We start from the raw sequence: 15,880 nt of genomic DNA, 5'->3' as shown, positions 1-15,880 counted from the left end.
CTCTGCTTCACTTCTTTCTAAGCCTTTCACTCCCTAAATAGTGGGTGACTTGGGGGAACATTTCCAGCCTGGCTTTTGAGGTGCAGGCTGCTGCTGCTGGCCTCTGTGAAACACCCACTCTTGGACGACTGGCAGCACGTTTTGGGGGGTCTCTCTGCTTCACTTCTTTCTAATCCTTTCGCTCCCTAAATATTGGGTGACTTGGGGGGAGATTTCCTGCCTGGCTTTTGAGGTGAAGGGGGGGCTGCTACTGGACTCAGTGAAACACCCACTCTTTGATGACTGGCAGCACGCTTTGGGGGGTCTACGTTTCATTTCTTTCTAAGCCTTTCACTCCCTAAAAAGTGGGTGACTTTGAGGGAGCTTTCCTGCCTGGCTTTTGAGGTGAAGGGGGGGCTGCTACTGGCCTCTGTGAAATGCCCATTCTCTGATGACTGGCAGCACACTTTGGGGGGGGGCTCTCTGCTTCATTTCTTTCTAAGCCTTTCACTCCCTAAAAAGTGGGTGACTTTGGGGGAGCTTTCCTGCCTGGCTTTTGAGGTGAAGGGGGGGCTGCTACTGGCCTCTATGAAATACCCACTCTCTGATGACTGGCAGCACACTTTGGTGGGGGCTCTCTGTTTCACTTCTTTCTAAGCCTTTCACTCCCTCAATAGTGGGTGACTTGGGGGGAGCTTGCCTGCCTGGCTTTTGAGGTGAAGGGGGGTGTTACTGGCCTCTGTGATACGCCCGCTTTCTGATGACTGGCAGCACACTTTGGGGGGGCTCTCTGCTTCATTTCTTTCTAAGCCTTTCACTTCCCAATAAGTGGATGACTTTGGGGGAGATTTCCTGCCTGGCTTTTGAGGTGCAGGGGGGCTGCTGCTGGTCTCTGTGAAACACCTACCCTAGGACCACTGGCAGCACATTTTGGTGGGCTCTCTCTGCTTCACTTCTTTCTAAGTCTTTCACTCCCTAAATAGTGGGTGACTTGGAGGGACATTTCCAGCCTGGCTTTTGAGGTATAAGGGGGAGACTGCTACTGGCCTCTGTAAAACACCCACCCTAGGATGACTTGCAGCACGCTTTGGGAGGCTGTCTGTGCTTCACTTCTTTCTAAGCCTTTCACTCCGTAAATAGTGGGTGACTTGGGGGGTCATTTCCAGCCTGGCTTTTGATGTGCAGGCTGTTTCTGCTGGCCTCTGTGAAACATGCACCCTAGGACGAATGGCAGCACTCTTTGGGGGGCTCTCTGCTTCACTTCTTTCTAAGCCTTTCAATCCCTAAATAGTGGGCGACTTGGTGAGATATTTCCAGCCTGGCTTTTGAGGTGCAGGGGGGCTGCTGCTGGCCTCTGTGAAACACCCACTCTTTGATGACTGGCAGCATGTTTTGGGGGGGCCCTCTGCTTCACTTCTGTCTAAGCCTTTAATCCCTAAATAGTGGGTTACTTGGGGAGAGATTTCCTGCCTGGCTTTTGAGGTGAATGGGGGGCTGCTACTGGCCTCTGTGAAACACCCACCCTAGGACCACTGGCAGCACGTTTTGGGGTGCTCTCTCTGCTTCACTTCTTTCTAAGCCTTTCACTCCCTAAATAGTGGGTGACTTGGGGGAACATTTCCAGCCTGGCTTTTGAGGTGCAGGCTGCTGCTGCTGGCCTCTGTGAAACACTCACTCTTTGATGACTGGCAGCACGCTTTGGAGGGGGGCTCTCTGCTTCACTTCTTTCTAAGCCTTTCACTCCCTAAATAGTGGGTGACTTGGGGAGAGATTTCCTGCCTGGCTTTTGAGGTGCAAGGGGGAGACTGCTACTGGCCTCTGTGAAACACCCATCCTAGGACCACTGGCAGCATGTTTTGGGGGGCTCTCTCTGCTTCACTTCTTTCTAATCCTTTCACTCCCTAAATAGTGGGTGACTTGGGGGGACATTTCCAGCCTGGCTTTTGAGGTGCAGGCTGCTGCTGCTGGCCTCTGTGAAACACCCACCCTAGGACCACTGGCTTCACGTTTTGGGGGGTCTCTCTCTGCCTCACTTCTTTCTAAGCCTTTCACTCTGTAAATAGTGGGTGACTTCAAAGGACATTTCCAGCCTGGCTTTTGAGGTGCAGGGGGGCTTCTGCTGGCCTCTGTGAAACACCCACCCTAGGACCACTGGCAGCACGTTTTGGGGGGCTCTCACAGCTTCACTTCTTTCTAAGCCGTTCACTCCCTAAATAGTGGGTGACTTGGGGGGACATTTCCAGCCTGGCTTTTGAGGTGCAAGGGGGCGACTGCTACTGGCCTCTGTAAAACACCCACCCTAGGACCACTGGCAGCACCTTTTGGGGGGCTCTCTCTGCCTCGCTTCTTTCTAAGCCTTTCACTCCCTAAATAGTGGGTGACTTGGGGAGAGATTTCCTGCCTGGCTTTTGAGGTGCAGGGGAGGGACTGCTACTGGCCTCTGTAAAACAACCACCCTAGGATGACTTGCAGAACGCTTTGGGGGGCTCTCTGCTTCACTTCTTTCTAAGCCTTTCACTCCCTAAATAGTGGGTGACTTGGGGGAACATTTCCAGCCTGGCTTTTGAGGTGCAGGCTGCTGCTGCTGGCCTCTGTGAAACACCCACTCTTGGACGACTGGCAGCACGTTTTGGGGGGTCTCTCTGCTTCACTTCTTTCTAATCCTTTCGCTCCCTAAATATTGGGTGACTTGGGGGGAGATTTCCTGCCTGGCTTTTGAGGTGAAGGGGGGGCTGCTACTGGACTCAGTGAAACACCCACTCTTTGATGACTGGCAGCACGCTTTGGGGGGTCTACGTTTCATTTCTTTCTAAGCCTTTCACTCCCTAAAAAGTGGGTGACTTTGAGGGAGCTTTCCTGCCTGGCTTTTGAGGTGAAGGGGGGGCTGCTACTGGCCTCTGTGAAATGCCCATTCTCTGATGACTGGCAGCACACTTTGGGGGGGGGGCTCTCTGCTTCATTTCTTTCTAAGCCTTTCACTCCCTAAAAAGTGGGTGACTTTGGGGGAGCTTTCCTGCCTGGCTTTTGAGGTGAAGGGGGGGCTGCTACTGGCCTCTATGAAATACCCACTCTCTGATGACTGGCAGCACACTTTGGTGGGGGCTCTCTGTTTCACTTCTTTCTAAGCCTTTCACTCCCTCAATAGTGGGTGACTTGGGGGGAGCTTGCCTGCCTGGCTTTTGAGGTGAAGGGGGGTGTTACTGGCCTCTGTGATACGCCCGCTTTCTGATGACTGGCAGCACACTTTGGGGGGGCTCTCTGCTTCATTTCTTTCTAAGCCTTTCACTTCCCAATAAGTGGATGACTTTGGGGGAGATTTCCTGCCTGGCTTTTGAGGTGCAGGGGGGCTGCTGCTGGTCTCTGTGAAACACCTACCCTAGGACCACTGGCAGCACATTTTGGTGGGCTCTCTCTGCTTCACTTCTTTCTAAGTCTTTCACTCCCTAAATAGTGGGTGACTTGGAGGGACATTTCCAGCCTGGCTTTTGAGGTATAAGGGGGAGACTGCTACTGGCCTCTGTAAAACACCCACCCTAGGATGACTTGCAGCACGCTTTGGGGGGCTGTCTGTGCTTCACTTCTTTCTAAGCCTTTCACTCCGTAAATAGTGGGTGACTTGGGGGGTCATTTCCAGCCTGGCTTTTGATGTGCAGGCTGTTTCTGCTGGCCTCTGTGAAACATGCACCCTAGGACGAATGGCAGCACTCTTTGGGGGGCTCTCTGCTTCACTTCTTTCTAAGCCTTTCAATCCCTAAATAGTGGGCGACTTGGTGAGATATTTCCAGCCTGGCTTTTGAGGTGCAGGGGGGCTGCTGCTGGCCTCTGTGAAACACCCACTCTTTGATGACTGGCAGCATGTTTTGGGGGGGCCCTCTGCTTCACTTCTTTCTAAGCCTTTAATCCCTAAATAGTGGGTGACTTGGGGAGAGATTTCCTGCCTGGCTTTTGAGGTGAATGGGGGGCTGCTACTGGCCTCTGTGAAATACCCACTCTCTGATGACTGGCAGCACACTTTGGGGGGGGGCTCTCTGCTTCATTTCTTTCTAAGCCTTTCACTCCCTAAAAAGTGGGTGACTTTGGGGGAGCTTTCCTGCCTGGCTTTTGAGGTGAAGGGGGGCTGCTACTGGCCTCTGTGAAACACCCACTCTTTGATGACTGGCAGCACGCTTTGAGGGGCTCTCTGCTTCACTTCCTTCTAAGCCTTTCACTCCCTCAATAGTGGGTGACTTGGGGGGAGCTTTCCAGCCTGGCTTTTGAGGTGCAGGCTGCTGCTGCTGGCCTCTGTGAAACATGCACCCTAGGACGAATGGCAGCACACTTTGGGGGGCTCTTTGCTTCACTTCTTTCTAAGCCTTTCAATCCCTAAATAGTGGGTGACTTGGGGGGACATTTCCAGCCTGGCTTTTGAGGTGCAGGGGACTGCTGCTCGCCTCTGTGAAACACCCACCGTAGGACCACTGGCAGCATGTTTTGGGTGGCTCTCTCTGCTTCACTTCTTTCTAAGCCTTTCCCTCCCTAAATAGTGGGCGACTTGGGGAGAGATTTCCTGCCTGGCTTTTGACGTGAAGGGGGGGGGCTGCTACTGGCCTCTGTGAAACACCCACTCTTGGACGACTGGCAGCACACTTTGGGGGGCTCTCTGCTTCACTTCTTTCTAAGCCTTTCAATCCCTAAATAGTGGGTGACTTGGGGGGACATTTCCAGCCTGGCTTTTGAGGTGCAGGGGACTGCTGCTCGCCTCTGTGAAACACCCACTGTAGGACCACTGGCAGCATGTTTTGGGGGGCTCTCTCTGCTTCACTTCTTTCTAAGCCTTTCACTCCCTAAATAGTGGGCGACTTGGGGAGAGATTTCCTGCCTGGCTTTTGACATGAAGGGGGGGCTGCTACTGGCCTCTGTGAAACATCATCTCTTTGATGACTGGCAGCACGCTTTGGGGGGCTCTCTGTTTCACTTCTTTCTAAGCCTTTCACCCCCTCAATAGTGGTGACTTGGGGGGAGCTTTCCTGCCTGGCTTTTGAGTTGAAGGGGTGGCTGCTACTGGCCTCTGTGAAACACCCACTCTTTTTTTTTAAAAAAAAATATTTTATTGGTGAGTATACTTTTCAAATTTAATACATACATTCCCTCGCTATCTAATTAACCCTATCCCCCACCCTTTTCCTCCCCCCTCCCTATCGACTTCCAACAGCTTTCCAACTCTTAACCCCTGTTAATAAAATCCCTTACTCTAAGCATATTCTATTGTTTTTGTTTTCAGATATTCTATCATATATATCAAATATCCTAACAATATAGTATACTTCCATCAATTATACTATCAAATATTCTATCAATATAATATACATCTATCGGTTATACTATCAATATAGTATACATCTTATACCCCTCAATATAACAGACCAGTATAATATAATATAATATATAACAAAAATCTTAGTTTGAACATCTTCTATTTCTTTTAAACATATATTCTATCAAATATACTACTGTCAATATAATATGTATTAAAACCCCTACTGTGTGCCCTGCCACCAATGTGGCACAGCACACAACACCATATTGCGCAGTCATTATATAATATACAATCTGATCCACTAACATAATATATTATATATAGTATATATAGTATACCCCATTAATATATTTATTTAACTATACCCTTATTCATATACTCTGAAAAAAGATTCCCCTAATCCTTATACAAGCTTAGATTATAGTTACATTTCCCCTATATGGTAAGATCCCCTCTCTCTCTCTTATCCTTATTTTTCTTTAAAAATTCTCAAACTGCCACAGTTCTCCTTTTACATCCCATTTTTTTTCCAAAAATTATTTCAATTTCCCCCAATCAGTAATATATTGCCCTAGGTCAAGATCTTTAAGTTTCCTTGTCATTTTATCCATTTCTGCCATGCACAGCAATTTATAAATCCAGTCTTCTAAAAAGTGGGTGACTTTGAGGGAGCTTTCCTGCCTGGCTTTTGAGTTGCAGGGGGAGCTGCTACTTGCCTCTGTGAAACACCCACTCTCTGACGACCGGCAGCACACTTTGGGGGGCTCTGTGTTTCACTTCTTTCTAAGCCTTTCACGCTTTGGGGGGCTCTCTGCATCCCCCCCCTTCGCATGGGCATCTGCTGTCCCCTCTTGCCAGGGGGGAATGGGTCCCCTGAATCATGCCCGCCCCTCGAAGGTAGGAAGGTGGTTGAGTTCTTTTGCTGATGCTGCTGTCATGTTTTTGTCCCCCCCTTTCAGGAACCACACTGACTCATCCAAGCAATGTCTCTTGTCCTGCCCATCCCCCACATTCTGCAAAGGCAGGATGGCAGATCCGGTCTGCCTCCCACTTCACGAGGGACTCTCCTCTTACTGCTCCCTCCTTGGTTACATACACGGTTGTGATCGAGCTGCCGATTGTACCATATAGGGGTCGAGTTGGTTGTCGATGTGGCAGCTCCCCTGTCAACGGGACTGACGGGACCTCTTTCAGCTGGGTGGGAAAGTGTCATGCTGCAACTGAGGACCTTGGCGGCGAGGCAGGAAGGTGGGTGGGTGCAGTCGGGTGATGTCAGCTACTGTGCTGCTCTGTCTTTAGTTAGCCTGGTTGTGTGATCCCGCAGTCGAAGGATACAGTCGGTTAACAATGTGGAGGATCCACAACGGGACCTCTTTCAGCTGTGTGGGAATGTGTCGTGCTGCAACTGTGTGTGGACCTTTCCGGTGAGGCAGGAAGGTGTGTGGGTGCAGTTGGCTGCTTTCGGCTGTTGTGCTGCTCTCTCTTTGGTTTTACAGCGGCTGACTGCATTGTGTGAGGATACATGTGGTTGACAATGTGGAGGCTCCCCGATGGGACCTCTTTCAGTTGGGTGGGGATGTGTCCTGCAACTCTGGTACTTTCTGGCGAGGCAGGAAGGTGAATCTGCTGCTTCCTTTGGAAATACTATAGAAATGAATGATTAAGAGTTTATCTATGCCAGGATGTTTAGAGTCCCTTCATTTTTGGTCCCCAAGTCTCATCATCTTCCTGAAACTGGGGATGAAGTTTGAGACCCCTAGCTTCATTGTCTAATGACTTCTGCTTGCCACAAACAAACAGATAGCAGAGGATAGGAGCATTCTGGTGATAATTTAGGCCAGTCTAATCTAGAGATAGGCATGAACCTAAATATGACCCAAAAAACCCCACGAACCAGGCTGGTTCGGGGTTCGTGAACCAGGGTTCGTTGAAGCTCCTTTTCACGGATTTTCCACGTACTGAATACTGGTTCGTTGGGTCGTATTTACAGGGGCAGTTTAAATGGCTATTTCCACAGGGAAATGGCCATTTAAACTGTCCCTTTAAGGGACTTGCAAGGGCAGGTCCCCTTAAACTATCACCTGGTAGGCGGCAGGTGGGATACCCCCCCGTCGCCTGCCAGCTTATAGTTTAAAGGGACTTGCCAAAGTAGGTCCCTTTAAACTGCCCAAACCCCACCCCAACTCTCTATCCCCACCCCACCCCCAGCCCCACCCCCAGCCCCACACTTACTTTCCCCTGCGGCACAGTGTCCTTCTTCTCGTCCTGGGAGGGCTGAGAAGGCCATTGTCAGCCTCTTCCGCTGCCCTGGGGGCCTGCAGGGTGTCGGAAGAGGCCGAAAATGGCCTCCTCCACCACCCTGCGGGCCCCCAAGGCAGCAGAAGAGGCCAAAAAGGGCCTCCCTGCCCCTCAAATGGCCGCCCTGGCCGACATTTGAGGGGTGAGATGGTTGTTTTCGGCCTCCTTGCCCCCCATATGGTCGCCATGGCCACCATTTGAGAGGCAGAGAGGCCTTTTGGCCTCTTCTGCCACCCTGGGGCCCACAGGATGGTGGAAGAGACCGAAAATGGCCTTCCCGCCCCTCCCTGGAGGAGAGGAAAAAAACCGCGCTGCAGGGGAAGGTAAGTGTGGGGCTGGGGCTAGGGCTGGGGCTGGGGCGGGGGTAGGGGAGTAGGGGGGTGGGATTTCAGCAGTTGAAAGGGCTCTGTCTCTGGCAGCTCCCTTTAAACAATCAGCTGGCAGGCGGTGAGGGGGGATCCCTCCCTGCAGCCTGTCAGCTGATAGTTTAAAGGGACCTGCTGCTTGTAAGGCAGGAAAGGGCCATTTAAACTGTTAAATGCCCCATTCCCTGGCACTGTTAAGGCGAGAAAGGGGAATTTAAATCACACAAACCACGGATTGGTTCGTAATTGGTCCAGTTCCATGGTTCGTGGTTCGTGAAACCCACGAACATCCTGGTTCATTTTTTTTTGTTCCATGCCCATCTCTAATCTAATCTAGTGACAATCTAGGCCAGAACTAAAACTTCTGAGAAAATCCTGAAGCCAGTGGCCAGTTTTGAGATTTCCATCTTTATTTTCTGCTTAATGATGCCTGACATAGACAAATGTAAATTCCATTGCAAACAGTATGGGAAGGTTTTAGGTGGGTAGCCCTGTTGGTCTTCAGTAGAATAGCAGGATTTGAGTCCAGTGGCACCTTCGAGACCAACAAGATTTTTTCAGTTTGTAAGCTATCGACTCGTCGTGTCTGAAGAAGGCAGATCTGATTCTCAAAAGTTTATACCCTGAAAATCTTGTTGGTCTCGAAGTTGCCACTGGACCCAAATCCAGCATGGGGGAGAGTAGGGGTTTCTGGATATGTTTTGGGATAGGATGCTGCCTTTATTTTTGGCTTTGCGAGTCCCACTATCATCTTGAAGGCAGTGTCCAATGCTAGCTTTATTTTCTAATGAGTTATGCCTGCCACAAACAGACAGCCTTAGCTTTCATTGGAGATTGCATTAGACATGTTCCTATTACTTTTGTTTTTGGCATAGCACCTCTATCATCATTCTGAAGTGGGTGGCCAATTTTGAGGCTCTGAGCTTTAATTCCAGGTGACTTGTGCCTGCCACTGATGGAAAAGATGGATAGACAGATAGATCCTTTTATTAACATACATTTGTGGACTCAGAGTGGCTTATCTATTGCCCCCCCCCCAAAGAGACACAACAGAAAAACAAAAATATTTAAACCCCAGAGTTACAACTCCAAAGGACAGAGATCAATTCTCTTGGAGGTGGACAGTATAGAATTATATCCTGCCGAGGCCCCTCACCTCCCCCAAACCTGCCTTTTCCAGAAGCCTCCCCCCAGTCTCCAGGAATACCCCATCCTGGAGTTCGCCTTAATCTTTCAGAGCAAGATGGTTTTAGCAATATGTTATGGTCGTGGGAGGGGGCGAGAGGAAGAGACAGTCTACCTGATCACTTACAGACTCAAGGACCTGCTGGGAAAGTTACCTGTCCTTATCTGGGGTCTGGGTTTGTTTTCGGTGGGGAAACTGGTGGTAAGCATTAAATCCCAGGAGTCTGTGATACATTGCAGTAACCCTGGCTTTATCAGAAGCATGAGATGACTAGGGCTGTTTACCTGGAAAAAATGGTATTTTTTTGGATTTGGATTTTGTGAAGTACCTAAATATGAGTATTCAATGGTATTCAGGAGGACCCCAAATACTCTTCTGGGTTGCTGGTTCCATTTTTCCCAGGGTTCCAGAATTATTCAGGTTCCATTATTCCTTATAGGGGACTCTTTCGGGGTGGCTGGAGTGGCCATTTTCAGTCAAAGGACACCAAAACGGCAACAGAACTAGTATTGCCTATCCACTGAAAAACTCTCAATTCTCAAGTGAATTGGAACAAGACGCCCAATTCCTCAGGCCCTTGAAGAAGATGCCCCCAGCCATCCTCCTTGCAGACGGAAAGAAAGGGCCCTGCCTCTCCCACCCAGAAAAGGAAAGGATGGAGAAGGAGGAGGAATGAGTCAGAACTGCAGCTCTGCTGGGCTCTGTGCCTGGTGTGCAGGAGCCGGGAGCCCTTTCTCCAAGCCACTGCCTGGGAAATTCAAAGAATCAAAGAAATCAAAACATGCTGCGGCTGCTGCTGTAAGCACCCAAACATGAAAAGTACATCTATTTTTCCAGAGAGCGGGCAGTGTTTTCACAATGCCTAAGAATCCTGGATTTTTGTAACCATTAAAAAAATAGCAGTAACAACTTCAAACAGTGATTGCCATGTATCTTTTCAGCTTGGGAATTCTCGAATGCACACCCCTAGAGAGGACACCCTCCCGTAGTTGGCAATTTTCCCCTTGTGCAATGAGAGGAAGTCCTACTGACTTCTTGGATATTGTATTGATGTTGCTCAGGTGGCTGTCAAGTGTGGATCCAATTCTGAGGTGGACAACAGCAAGGAAAAAGGTGCCCCAAAGTGTGGCTAAGATCATATTAGGTACAACTTGTTCCCAGACATCAATAATGAGCATACCTTTAAAAATATTCTGGTAACAGATTGAAATAAACACCTAAACCACCACTTATGAAGTAAGGCCAGTGCTTTCCCAGAAAATAGTAGCAGTCTGGCAAGCTCATAACACATGACGCTTCAGTAGAATATTTTAACAAAAGATACCAGATTTTTTTAATGGTTCCTTCTCTGTAGCTATGCATACGGCTTCGATACCTTCAAGATATCATCATCTTATTCCGGTAGATATATTATACAATCTAAAAATAACAATTAAAAATGTATTTATGCACTCTGCACATCTTCCCGCAAGAAGGCTCTGACACACCTTCATTTTTTCACCCTGCTGCCTTTTCCTTGAGTCTTGGAGAGAATAAATTGAACCCCTGCCCAGATGTAGCTGAAGATCTTCACAGCTGTGGGGCATCCAGACATCTTCTCCTCCGCCTGCAAAAATTAACCCAAAATGAATGTGATTCTTCTACTTGGTTTCTTTAGTCTGCTGTTCTTCACAACTAGTACGTGAGTAGCAGGACATATGGGTGTGTGCATATAATTCTTTTTTTGATAGAGGTATCAGGAACCTGATAAATATTGGCATTCCCAATATTTGAGTCAAAAATACTGTTTTTAAATTCAGATTCATTTCCCCCCTGGCAATCTGAATATATTTGGCTCCATTATTGCCTATGGGGAAATGTTTCTGGGGGGCTGGTGGATCTGTTTTCATGCAAAAAATAGCAAAAATGCAAAGGAGGGAGGGCTGCCTGTCCTTTAGAGAACCCCCAATTTTCAAGAAGATGGGGTCATGGGGTCTTATTCTCCAGGCCCTTGAACAAAGTTTCCCAGCTACTCTCTGTGGTGTCATGAGTACACATGGGCACGAACCCCCTTAAAAATGAACCATGGTGTTTGTGGTTCATGGGTTTTCATGAACAACAAACCCCCATGAACTGGGGCAATTTCCCGAACCAGTTTGTGGTTCGTGGTGTTTAAATGCCCCTTTCCAGCTGCATAGCAGCAGGGAAAGGGGCCTTTAATCATTTAAAGGGCCCTTTCTTGCCGCTTGCAAGCAGCAGGACCCTTTAAACTATCAGCTGGCAGGTGACAGGGAGGATTCCCCCCTGCCAGCTGATAGTTTAAAGGGACCTGCTTCTTGCAAGCGGCAGGGCCCTTTAAACGGCCCAAACCCCAGCCTCCATTCCCCAGCTTCAGCCCCACACTTACCTTGTTGCTGGGGTGTTGGAGGCCATGGCCCAGCCACCCTGCGGGCCCACGGCCTCCTCCTGCGAGGAGGAGGAAGGCCATTTTTGGCCTCCTCTGCTGCCCTGCAGGCCCACCATTTGAGGGGCTGGAAGGCTGTTTTTGGCCTCCTTTGCTGCAGACCCACGACGGCCATTTGAGGGGCAGGGAGACCATTTTTGGCCTCCTTTGACACCCTGCAGGCCCACGGCAGCCATTTGAGTGGTGGGCAGACCGTTTTTGGCATTCTCCACTGCTGTGTGGGCCCAAAGGGTGGTGGAGGAGGCCAAAAACGGCCTTCCCACCCTTCAAATGGCCGCCCTGGTGGCCATTTGAGGAGCGCAAAGCCCTTTTTGGCCTCTTTTGCCACCCTGCGGGCCTGCAGTGGCAATTTTAGGTGCAGGGAGGCCATTTTTGGCCTCCTCTGGCACTCTGCAGGCACATGCAGTAGCAGAAGAGGCCAAAAATGGACTTCCCGCCCCTTGCAGGAGGAGGCCGTGGGCCCGCATGGCAGCTCCAACCCCCCAACAGCAAGGTAAGTGTGGGGTTTGGGATGGGGCTGGGGGGTGTGTGGGCTGAGGATATGTGGGGCTGAGGCTGGAGTTTGGGCTGTTTAAAGGGCCCTGCCGCTTGCAAGCAGCAGGTCCTTTTATCAGTTGGCAGGTGGCGAGGGGGGGATCCCCCCTGCCACCTGCCAGCTGATAGTTTTAAGGGACCTGCCACTTGCAAGGGGCAGGAAAAGTTTAAATGGCCATTTCCCAGAGGAAATGGTCATTTAAACTGCCCCTTTAATATGAACCAAAAGAAACAGTAAACCAGTGGTTTACTGGAAGTTCATGGAAACGAGCTGCCACGAACCACTGGTTTGCAAACCATGAACCAACTTGGTTTGGGCGTTTTTGGTTCGTATTTAGATTCATGCCCATCTCTAATCATGACCCCAGCAGCTGAGGAGGATCAGCAAGACCAGGGTGGGCCCAGTACTGCGGAGTCACCTGTTGAGGACAAACCAGTAGCACCAAAGGCCACTCTTCCAGAGGCTGCAAGAGAAACTGTGGATGTTGGGCCTTCGGGCAGGACTGAACTCTGAGCCTTCATCCCCCCAGAATCCTTTCCATGTCTGCAGGAATGGTGGCAGGATGTCCAGGCAGAGATGTCACAAAACAGGTGAAGTACCAGATTGTCTGCACACGATCTCCCCGTAGCAGAGTGCGGAGAGTGGTGCTCTCGTGCAGGATCCAGGCAGAGCACAGTGGAACCTCAAGAGCTTCAGCACCTGAGCCTGATCAGTGATAGAAGTGAAGGAAGGACAGGGCTTATTCTCCGGCTTGGGTTATAATACAGACTATAATAATTTGGGGCTATAATGTTCACCTTAATATCCCAGGCAGTAGAAAAGAGCAAAAGTCCAGTAGCACTTATGAAACTAACAACATTTGTGGTAGGGGTATGAGTTTTCGTGAGTCACAGCTCACTTCTTCAGATCATGAGGTGGGTGGGACTAAGAGAACTCCCACTGAGCTGTGACTGACCCAAGGTCACCCAGTTGGCTTCAAGTGAAGGAGTAAGGAATCAACTCGATTTATTGTCGAAGGCTTTCACGGCCGGAGAACGATGGTTGTTGGGGGTTTTTCGGGCTGTATTGCCGTGGTCTTGGCATTGTAGTTCCTGACGTTTCGCCAGCAGCTGTGGCTGGCATCTTCAGAGGTGTAGCACCAAAAGACAGAGATCTCTCAGTGTCACAGTGTGGAAAAGATGTAGGTCATTTGTATCTACTCAGGAGGGGTGGGGTTGAGCTGAGTCATTCTGTAAGAGTTTCCCAGGGTGTGGAATGCTAATGGCGGGAGGCTTCATTGTATCCTGAGGAGGTTCTTTTGCATATGGATTGGTGCTTGATGTGCTAATCTTCTCTGCAGGGCTATTGTCGGGTGTGGAATGTTTTGTTGGCCTGGTGTTTTTCAGAACTGGAGCCCATGCTCTGTTCATTCTTAAGGTTTCTTCTTTCCTGTTGAAGTTTTGCTTATGCTTGTGAATTTCAATGGCTTCCCTGTGCAGTCTGACAAAGTAGTTGGAAGTGTTGTCCAGTATTTTGGTGTCCTGGAATAAGATACTGTGCCCTGTTTGAGTTAGGCTATGTTCAGCCACTGCTGATTTTTCAGGCTGTCCAAGTCTGACTCGATTATCCAGATTAGAGGCCTGCTGCTCTTAACCACTACACTAAACTGGCTCTCTAAGAATTAGTATGAACTTAGGTAGATTGTGAGAGGGAGGGCAGGAAGGAATGAGCCAGTGCTCAGTTCCCTTGGGCCTTTCTTATATGCCCAGGATAATGCCAATCACCACTTTGGCTTTAGGAAGGAATTTTCCTCCAGGCCAAATTGGCTAGGGATCCTGGAGTGTTTTTGCCTTCCTCTGGGCACTGAGCAGGGGTCACTGGGGGATTGCAAGTGACGTAGATATGAATTTTCTGCATTGTTCAGGAAATTGGACTAGATGAGGTATTGGACTGGGGGATTGGGAGGAAGGTAGCTATGCATTTTCTGGACTGTGAAGAGAGTTGAACCAATTTATGTTTCTAAGAAATGTGTCCTTATATTTCTGTTCTGCAAACTTGGATGTTATGTTTTCTCTGGGCACTTTGAATGTTCAAATTCTTGAGTATTTACAAAATGCAAAGTAATTTTCTCTAACATTGTATTGTATTTGATTTCAAGATCATTTTAATTTAATACTTGACCTAAAATGCAATATAGGGGCAGATCCAACTATCCCCAGAGAGTCTTCCTGCAGCCTAAAGAGATTTCCTCCAGCTTAAGCTACTCTTCTTCTAATGAAAGAGCCACTTACATTGTTGCAAGTCTCCTTAGACTGGAAGAAGTCTTCAAACCTGGGCCAAAGGGAAAGCTGGGGTATACATATTTTAATAAATAAATAAGCAAATACATAGACTTTGCTTAGTCGAGTGGTAGGATAAGAGTCCCCTGACACAGATGGCCCAGGCAAGCCTGGTCTCATAAGATCTTGGAAGCTGAGCAGAGCTGGCCTTAGTTATTGGATGGAAGACTTCCAAAGCAGACCATGGTTGCAGAGGTAGGCAATAGCAAACCACCTCTGTTAGTCTCTTGCCTTGAAAACCCCTGCAGGGGTTGCTATAAACCCACTATGACTTGATGGCACTTTCCACCACCTAAATAGGGGTTAGATCCAAGCCACTAATTCATATTTTACAATATATATAGTTGAGCTTGAAGTAAAATTTGATGTTTGATCATTGACAAGTAGGAGTATGGAACATGCCAACTCGTGAGATTTCCTATATGATGCCAATGGAAATAGAAATGTATGGCTAAGTATCAAAATGCCTAAATCACTCACATTTCAATTTATGAGAAAGAAAAATATGAAGTGTGGAAATTAGGTGTGGAAAATATTAGGTGACAAAACTGTCAATGTTCATATTTGTAAAGGAAAACAATAGGATTCTTCAGTGAAATTAGAAATATTTGGGAATCTTCTTTCCAAAGATACTTTTTCTCCCCAGCCCAAGGGCTCCTTTGTAATCGATGTCATTCTGATAATCCTGATAACTGTCACGGTGAAGAACCTTGCACAACAAAGCGTGGGCAATGTTTCACACAAACTGTCTATGAAGCTCCTGAAGGTATGTTCAAAAATACAAAATCAGAGAGCTTCAGGTGGGCTCAGCCCTTTCCTGTCACCCCTCCTGCCATGTGCAGGGAGAACAGGGGGGCTGGTGGCCCAGGATCTGGCCTTGCAGGGGACAGGAGTATCTCCTCTGCAGCCTCTTCTTGAGATGACGCTTCAGGAGCCAGTCCCAGAGGCCTTGGAGTGCAGGTCTGGGAATGGTCTTGTGATATGGGGCCTCTCCTGTGCCCCCAGATTGTCCCCACCAAGGTAACACCTCCTGTTCCTCTTTGGAGGGTTCTGTTCCTCAGACAGTGCCCAATTAAGGAAGTGAACTCTGAGCTGGAGATTTGTGGACATGGTTGTAACCTTACTAGTACTGGGAGACCCAGGACTTCCCCTATGCTACATTCCATCAGCTCCCGAAATGTCTGGACTAGCAGTTGAAAGTAGGTCATAGAAGGCAGAAAAATATACCTTGGGAGACAAGTGAATTGCCCAGTAACTGGGTTGCCAAAAAGGGTATGACAGTGAATATAGGAGGTTTGTAGGGATGTGTATTAGCGGATATAGAAGACTAAAATATACTAAAAAATTGCTGTTTCAGGTTGGCTCAGGTATTCTTGAAGTGACACAAAACATTTCCAAAATTCTGGGAGTAACAGAAATTATCTTCTGGAATTTCTGGTGTCTTTCAGAGTTCAAGAAGG

Source organism: Eublepharis macularius, chromosome 4 (genome assembly GCF_028583425.1).
Source record: "Eublepharis macularius isolate TG4126 chromosome 4, MPM_Emac_v1.0, whole genome shotgun sequence".
Taxonomy (NCBI): Eukaryota; Metazoa; Chordata; class Lepidosauria; order Squamata; family Eublepharidae; genus Eublepharis; species Eublepharis macularius.
Note: the sequence above shows the minus strand (reverse complement) of the source record.